The sequence below is a fragment of the Scyliorhinus torazame genome, chromosome 17, assembly GCF_047496885.1.
Source record: "Scyliorhinus torazame isolate Kashiwa2021f chromosome 17, sScyTor2.1, whole genome shotgun sequence".
Lineage (NCBI taxonomy): Eukaryota > Metazoa > Chordata > Chondrichthyes > Carcharhiniformes > Scyliorhinidae > Scyliorhinus > Scyliorhinus torazame.
Genome location: NC_092723.1, coordinates 188,186,997 through 188,195,997, shown reverse-complemented (window position 1 = coordinate 188,195,997; position 9,001 = coordinate 188,186,997). Strand labels below are relative to the sequence as shown.

The 9,001-nt window shown below is 50.0% G+C and overlaps 1 long non-coding RNA gene across 1 annotated transcript; it reads right to left on the bottom strand.

Annotated features, from left to right (window-relative positions):
- Nucleotides 1-1,097: 1,097 nt before the first annotated feature.
- LOC140393608 (uncharacterized) lies at nt 1,098-6,462 on the bottom strand. Its single transcript, XR_011935695.1, has 5 exons — nt 5,630-6,462; nt 4,487-4,593; nt 3,756-3,882; nt 2,547-3,202; nt 1,098-1,338 (listed from the first exon to the last, which is right to left on the bottom strand). It is a non-coding gene; the product is annotated as an uncharacterized lncRNA (long non-coding RNA).
- Between the last annotated feature and the right edge of the window lie 2,539 nt (nt 6,463-9,001).

Genomic DNA, 9,001 nt, shown 5'->3' with positions numbered 1-9,001 from the left:
TAACTGCAATGTTTTTGCCAAATCTAACAGTCTGCTTTTAGTCTCTGTCCGTAAGGTACTGCGTGTGACCATCTCCACCCACAAAAACCTCTGTGCCTCTGAAAGAGCCATTGTTCACAACACACTCCGGAATACCACAACTGAAAAGCAACCACAATATGCTCACCCCTCACTGTCTTTAAGTTCACTAAGCCAAACCAATAGATAGACTTTTATCCTGGACGTGCCCCCAATTTGTTATGGGCGAGGGTTTAGAGCACCCCAAAGTGTATCATGGAGTTCCCCTGACCCACAACTTTTAATAGATTGTGGTATGGGGAGCACACGGCCCACTCTACAGGTGTGGTACAGCAGGAATGGAAAAGTATTTTTTTAAGCAAAACAATGTTTATTCTGTGAACTCAAGTTAAACTTTTTAAAACATAGTGAACATCTTAGCAACCATTAATTCAAATACAACCCCCAAAGAATACAACACTAAGTAATCCGTAAGCTGTCCTTTTAACATCCAGTAAACTTTTAAAAAAAACTTTAAACAGAAGAACACTACTCAGAACATTTATAATTCTGAATTCACCAAATGATCAAGAGATAGTCTTTTCATGGCAGAGAGAGCAACAGTACACCTGCTCTATCTGGCTTCAGCTCCAACACTGAAAACGAAACTAAAACACACTCTGCAGCAAACAGCCTAAAACAAAAGATGCTGACAGACAGCCCAGCTCCACCCACACTCTGACATCACTGCAGTAATAAACACCCATATCTTAAAGGTACTCTCACTACAGATATTTATATACACGCCCATTTATAAACACCCATTTTTTAAAGGTACTCTCACATGACAGAAGGATGCCGTGTTCAACGCCGGGCTCCTGAATTCTGGTTTCAAAGGCCTTTGTTTCTTCAAGCAGCTTCCCGTGCTGGCCCCCATGTAAGACAATGTGGCCTATTTTCACCAATACGGAGTCATTTTGTGTCCAGCAGCGTGCCTGGGCAGCACCGGCAGGGTATCGATAAAATTCAATGTCGAATTGACTTTGTCGGCTCTTGGTAGAGACGGGGTAAAGGGGGGGGGCGGGTGGGCTTCTTCCACCAGCTGGCTCACTCTAATATGCAGATTTGCCAAAGTGTTCCCACCCTATCACATCGCAACGTCATCTCGCGAGGCATTGCGAGCCAGGTTGATCCCAGGAATGAGGTCTCCTGGCTTCCATCGTCCACTTTGCGGCACAGCCACGGCGTTTAGGGCGCAACTTGGCCGTTCCGTTTGATTACGTCCTTTGTGAACAGTTGGGGTCCCAGCACCGATCCCTGCAGTACTCCACTAGTCACTGCCTGCCAATTTGAAAAAGACACGTTAATTCCTACTCTTTCTTTCCTGTCTGCCAACCAGTTTTCTATCCATCTCAATACACTACCCCTAATATTATACACTTTAATTTTACACGCTAATCTCTAATGCGGGACTTTGTCAAAAGCCTTCTGAATATCCAAATAAACTGCACCCTCTGTCCCCCCACAACTCTACTCGTTACATCATCCTCGAAGTATTCCGGTAGACTTGTCAAGCATGGTTTCCCCATCATAAATCCATGCTGACTCTGTCCGATTCTGCCACTGTTTACTATGTGCTCTACTATAAAATCTTTGATAACAGATTCCAGAATGTTCTCCGTACCAGCCTCCCCGAACAGGCGCCGGAATGTGGCGACTAGGGGCTTTTCACAGTAACTTCATTGAAGCCTACTTGTGACAATAAGCGATTTTCATTTTCATTTCATTCATTACCAACATCAGGCTGACTGGTCTATAATTCCTGTTTTCTCTCTACCTCCTCTTTTAAATCGTGGCGTTACATTAGCTACTCTCCAATCTGTAGGAATTGTTCCAGAGTTTATAGGGTGGCAAGGTAGCACAGTGGTTAACACTGTTGCTTCACAGCGCCAGGGACCCGGGTTCAATTCCCGACTTGGGTCACTGTCTGTGCGGAGTCTGCACGTTCTCCCCGTGTCTGCGTGGGTTTCCTCCGTTTTCCTCCCACAAGTCCCGAAAGACGTGCTATTAGGTGAATTGGACATTCTGAATTCTCCCTCTGTGTACCCGAACAGGCGCGGAGTGTGGTGATGAGGGGATTTTCACAGTGACTTCATTGCAGTGTTAATGTAAGCCTACGTGTGACACTAATAAAGATTATTATTATTAGCATCCTGGAGGATGACCACCCATTTATCCGCTATTTCCAGAGCCACTTCCTCAAGTAGCTTAGTCATGTGTACGGAAGAACCATTGAAGATTATGGGGACCACCACAAACCCAGTAGCTAATGGACAGCAATTGGCATGTCTCCCACTCACAGTCGTGCGAGGATCAGGCCTTAGTCTCATGGGCAGGGATTGGTTCCCGAAGATCCGATAGGACTGACTGGAATTTTTAAAATTAGGGATCAATATATTGTATGTGAAAATATCTCTAAGTATTCCAAGAGGGCCTCAGTAAAATAAAAGGAGCGAGGGTCAAACTCTATGTGGATCTCGATGACTTACCAAAATACCTCAGGGCTCGGCCAGTCCCATACCCATTGCGAAGGCAGAGACGGAAATTGAGCAGTTAGACAGTCTTGCGATAAGACGGCCAGTACAGTTCGTGGAGTGGGCTACAGCAGTGGTCCCTGTCTTCAAGCCCGACAAGTCAGTCCGCCTTTGCAGAGATTGCAATCTTACAGATAACAAAGCCTCACGACTGGATCAGTATCTCATGTCGTGTACAGAGGGCCTGTCTGCTAAATTGGCAGGGGTCAAGCCTTCACAAAACTGGATATGAGTCATGCCTACCTCCAGCTCAAAGAAAATGAAATGCCCAGAAAGTGTGTCACAATTAACACCATAAGGGCCTGTACAAAGATACACGCCTGCCCTATGGAGTCTCATTGGCACATGCCATCTGTCAGCGTGTCATGGAAAATATTCTCCAAGGGCTGCCTGGAGTGACAGTACATCTCTTTGATGTATTAATCACAGGGGCCACTGAACAAGAGCACCTAGCGAACTTGGAGGAGGTCTTGAGGCGATTTTCCAACTCAGGCGTATGTCTCAAGAGAGAGAAATGTGTATTCCAGGCAGTCGAAGTGATCTATCTCAGATACCGGATAGATAAAAAGGGCTTACACTTCGTGGAGGATAAAGTCAAGGATACGCCAATCCTGCAAAATACAACAGAGTTTCGATTTTATTTTAGGCATGATAAATTGCTATGGGAAATTCATCCCAAATTGGCCACTTTGTTGTCATTCATTTGCAAGATTGAAGCTATCGATTAGAAACAAGTTACGTATTGAGGATTTGGCAATTTTACTGTTGATATAGGTCACAAGATTGCACTATGGAGCACGTATGGACATGTGGATGGGCAGCACGGTAACACAGTTAGCACTGTTGCTTCACAGCGCCAGGGTCCCGGGTTCGATTCCCGGCTTGGGTCACTGTCTGTGCGGAGTCTGCACATTCTCCCAGTGTCTGTGTGGATTTCCTCCGGCTGCTCCTGTTTCCTCCCACAGTCCCGAAAGACGTGCCTGTTCGGTGAATTGGACATTCTGAATTCTCCCTCTGTGTACCCGAACAGGCGCCGGAATGTGGCGGCTAGGGGCTTTTCCCACTAACTTCATTACAGTGTACTTGTGACAATAATAAAGATTATTATTACGTGGATGAAGTTGTTCACCCCTTATATTGTTGTGGCTCCAAAAATTGAATTACCATTTCATAATGGTGCTGGGAGTCAACAGAGACTGAGAGATTAACTGCAGCAAATAAGCATGCTTCACTTGTTTGATGCATCTGTGACGTGCTGATTGGGTAACATTGTGGTGTCTCTCGACAAAGCCTGAAATGACAATGACATAAGACTCAGGTCAGTGGTGACTTTCATTGTGACTGAGAGTGCAATATGTGATTCAAGTGATATACAATCTGGTTCTACAACATGGATGGCATCTTTTGTGAAGTACAAACTTTGCAAGCAACAATCATGGATTAAGAGAAGGTGGAAGGGCCGTAGTGTATACATATTCTATTGTGATGGCCCTCTATATGCGTGGTAAATGCCTCTCATCCTCACTGACCAACCATGTCTCCCGGTGATGCTGCCTTCGTTTTCCCAATCCTCCTCCAACTTGCATTGATAGAAGGGTATTTCCGAAGGAAAATTATAGTTACCTTTCACAATTTAGAAGTAAAAGACATGATGCAAAACATCAAACATAGAATAAACAGGCAGAAAAACAGCAATAAGTAAGGAAAACGGTTTAGTAATACAATTTTTGGAAGACTTTTGCCAGTATTTAGAATGGCCCTTTGAACAGCTGTGATTGGAACATCTGCATGAAAATCACCAACTTGCATGACTGGTGCCAAGACCTTATTTGCATTTAACTTAAATTTACATACCCACATTTATTCAGGTGCTTCCTGCCGTTAACAGAACTTACAGCACAGATTTGATGCAATGTCTTCCTATCCCATTTTTTGCACTCTTGTCGACCTGAAATGGGCCAAAACTGGTCGTAAACATCTTGAGAAGTCCAGGCCATGTTTTCTAAAGTTAAAATGATGGAAAACATCTGTTAAAGAAATAAACTAAATAATCACAGGCCGGAATTCTCCCTCCCCGGCCTGTGGCAGGAGCAGGAACCCGGAGTGTTTCCCGCTAACAAGCCACACAATCCTGCGCTCCCCACTTAATCAGTGTTTCCGCACAGTAAAAAACAATCAAACAAACGTGTGATTCTGGTGCAGTATCTTAGTCACTGTTGGGATCTGACCAGGCGTCCGTAACTCTTTCCAGAGGCTAGATGACAGGGTGGTGGAGCGCTGCGACCTCCCTCCCTTTACCCTTTCTCCTCAAGGAGTCAGCAAGGGGATGTCAGACACCCAAAAGAAGAAGAAGCGTCAGACAAGACAACCCTGAGGGCTTCCACCCAGGAATCTCCAAGGGCATCTATGCATTCCGAGTGCCCTCCGACTGCAACCCCTTCAGCGCCAGCCTCTGAGACTGCTAAGGGTGCACCTGCCCCAGAGATGGAGACCCAAAGAAGGCCAGGGCTCTCCAGGCCTCAGCCCTCCAGAGGACGCCCGTTAAAGCATCACTAACAAGAGGTCACAATAGCTAGTAGGCTGTTCCCACCTCTACTGTGGATCCGGGGAAACACCTAAAAGCAGTGGTAGGTGATGCACGATCAATTACACTCAAAGACGAGGTTGTAACATAACTGAAGGCTTTAATCGACTAGAACTGTTCCCCAGCAGCTTCGGTACAGAAAGTGAGGGCTGCTGGGTCAGCACCGGTTCTTATACCCCGCCTGTCAAGGCGGAGCTACATACCAACAGCCAATGGTAAATTCCTAGGTTTAACCAATGGTCTTCGGCCTCTTGGGTACTGTAATACCTGATAATACCACATTCACCCCCTGTTAAAAAAGAGTCCAGCGGGGAGGGTGGCCAGTGGTTACAATTGCATCTACATGGTATGATCAGATACGGAGGTACCGTGATACCTCTTTACAGAGTTGACGAGAATATTTTACAAGCGTGAAAGATATATACATTCAGTGTACGTTTACGGTTATAGTTACAGTGAAACAATCAGTCGGTCGGGTGTCCTGGTCATCCTCCTGGATCGTCTGGGCTTCAGTGGTGATTCTGGTGGGGGTCCGGGCATCTGCGACTCCGGGAGCTTGGCGTCGGCCTCCATGGCAGCTTCGTCACCCCTAGACGGCGCTGGTGGGGCCAACGGTTGGGCCGAGAGGGGGGAGGTCTGTAGGGGGCGTCGGTGGGTGGGATGGCCTAGGCAGGAGTGGCGGGAGGACTGACCCTCCAGTGAGGTGCTGTGGAGGGGGGGGGTAATGGTTCGGGTGCGCGTCGGATTCCGGCAGGCGCCAGGTCCTGGAGGGAGACTGTATCTTGCCGGCCGTCAGGGAACGCCACGTAGGCGTACGGGGGGTTAGCGTGCAGCAGGTGGACCCTCTCGACCAACGGGTCCGACTTGTGCGCCCGTACATGCTTCCGAAGCAGGATGGGTCCGGGTGTTGCTAGCCAGGTTGGGTGCGAGGTCCCGGAGGAGGACTTCCTGGGGAAAACAAGGAGACGTTCATGAGGTGTCTGATTTGTGGTTGTACAGAGCAGCGACCGGATGGCGTGGAGGGCCTCCGGGAGGACTTCTTGCCAGCGGGAGACTGGGAAATTCCTGGACCGTAGGGCCAGTAGAACGGTCTTCCAGACCGTTCCGTACTCCCTCTCTACCTGCCCGTTTCCCCGGGGTTGTAACTGGTCGTCCTGCTCGAGGCGATGCCCTTCCTGAGCAAGAATTGACGCAGTTCGTCGCTCATAAAGGAGGAACCCCTCTCACTGTGTATGTACGCGGGGAAACCGAACAGTGTAAAGATACCCTGGAGGGCCTTGATGACGGTGGTTGTGGTCATGTCTGGGCAGGGGATGGCGAATGGGAACCAGGAGTACTCGTCAATCACGTTCAGGAAATACGTGTTGCGGGCGGTGGAAGGGAGGGGGCCTTTGAAGTCCATGCTGATGCGTTCAAAGGGACGGGAAGCCTTTATCAGGTGCGCCCTCTCTGGCCAGTAGACGTGCGGTTTGCACTCTGTGCAGATTTGGCAGTCCCTGGTGACTGTCCTGACCTCCTCGATGGAGTAGGGCAGGTTGCGGGTCTTAAATGAAGTGGAAAAAACGAGTGACCCCCGGGTCGCAGAGGTCCTCGTGGAGGGCTCGGAGGCGGTCCATTTGTGCGGTGGCACATGTGCCGCGGGACAGGGCGTCAGGAGGCTCGTTTAGCTTCCCGGGACGATACAAGATCTCATAGTTGTAGGTGGAGAGTTCTATCCTCAATCGTAAGATCTTGTCGTCTTTATCTTGTCCCGCTGTGCAATATCGAACATGAACGCCACCGACCGTTGGTCAGTGAGGAGAGTGAATCTCCTGCCGGCCAGGTAATGCCTCCAATGTCGCACAGCTTCTACTATGGCTTGCGCCTCTTTTTCGACCGAGCAATGGCAAATTTCTGTAGCATGGAGGGTACTGGAGAAGGCCACGGGCCTGCCCGCTTGGTTGAGAGTGGCGGCCAGAGCTACGTCGGACGCATCGCTCTCGACCTGGAAGGGGTGGGACTTGTCGATGACGCGCATCGTGGCCTTTGCAATGTCTGCTTTGATGCGGCAGAAGGCCTGGCGGGCCTCCGTCGACAGGGGGAAGGTTGTGGACTGGATTAGGGGTCGGGCTTTGTCTGCGTAGTTAGGGACCCACTGGGCGTAATAACTGAAAAACCCGAGGCAGCGCTTCAGGGCCTTGGGGCAGTGAGGGAGGGGGAACTCCATAAGGGGACGCATGCGTTCAGGGTCGGGGCCTATAACTCCATTTCGCACCACGTAGCCGAGGATGGCAAGGCGGTCGGTGCTAAATACGCATTTATCCTTGTTATACGTTAAGTTAAGGATTTTCGCGGTCTGGAGGGATTTTCGGAGGTTGGTGTCGTGGTCCTGCTGGTCATGGCCGCAGATGGTGACGTTATCAAGATACGGGAACGTTGCGCGTAAGCCGTACCGGTCAACCATTCCGTCCATCTCGCGTTGGAAGACCGAGACCCCATTAGTGACACCAAAGGGAACACTTAAAAATTGGGAGAGCCGCCCATCTGCTTCGAAGGCAGTGTACTTGTGGTCACTATTACGGAGGGGTAGCTGATGGTATGTGGACTTGAGATCCACCGTGGAGAAGACCTTGTATGGCGCGATCCTGTTCACCAGGTCGGATATGCGGGGGAGAGGGTACGCATCCAGCTGCGTAAACCTGTTGATAGTCTGACTGTAGTCAATGACCATTCTATGTTTGTCCCCGGTCTTTACCACCACTACTTGAGCTCTCCAGGGACTGTTGCAACTTCAATGACCCCTTCGCTCAGTAGCCTTTGGACCTCTGACCTGATGAAGGTCCGGTCCTGGGCACTGCACCGTCTGCTCCTGGTGGCGACTGGTTTGCAATCCGGGGTGAGGTTCGCAAACAGGGAAGGCGGGTCGACCTTAAAGGTCGCGAGGCCGCAGACAGTAAGGGGGGGAGAAAGGGCCACTGAATTTGAAAGTCAGGCTTTGCAATTTACATTGGAAATCCAACCCCAGGAGTGTAGCCGCGCAGAGTGCGGCAGGACATAAAGGCGGAACTTGTTGAATTTCCTGCCTTGGACAGTGAGGTCTGTGACAGTGAGGCCCTGTGCTAAACAGCCCCTGTTCCACCCTATACCCTGAACCCAATAACCCCTCCTAACCTTTTTTTTTGGTACTAAGGGAAATTGATCATGGCAAATCCACCAAACCTGCACATCTTTGGCCTGTGGGAGGAAACCCGGAGCACCCGGAGGAAACCCACGCACACACGGGGAGGATGTGCAGACTCCGCATCGAACCTGGGACCCTGGCGCTGTGAAGCCACAGTGCTATCCACTTGTGCTACCGTGCTGCCCCATGTTGAGTTAAAACCCCAACGCCAGGGTGAAATGAAAGTTCTGATCATGTGCTCTGCGGACAACAGTCACCTACCTGGCAGTGAACGGAACTGATTCAACAGTAACGTTCAAAAGGGAATTGGATATTTTCTTGAAAAGACAGCAGTGTTAACCCGGGTCCCTGGCACTGTGAGACAGCAGAGTTAACCCGGGTCCCTGGCACTGTGAGACAGCAGTGTTAACCCGGGGCCCTGGCATTGTGAGACAGCAGTGTTAACCCGGGTCCCTGGCACTGTGAGACAGCAGTGTTAACCCGGGACCCTGGCACTGCGAGACAGCAGTGTTAACCCGGGTCCCTGGCACTGTGAGACAGCAGTGTTAACCCGGGTCCCTGGCACTGTGAAACAGCAGTGTCAACCCGGGTCCCTGGCACTGTGAGACAGCAGTGTTAACCCGGGTCCCTGACGCTCTGAGACAGCAGTGTTAACCCGGGGCCCTG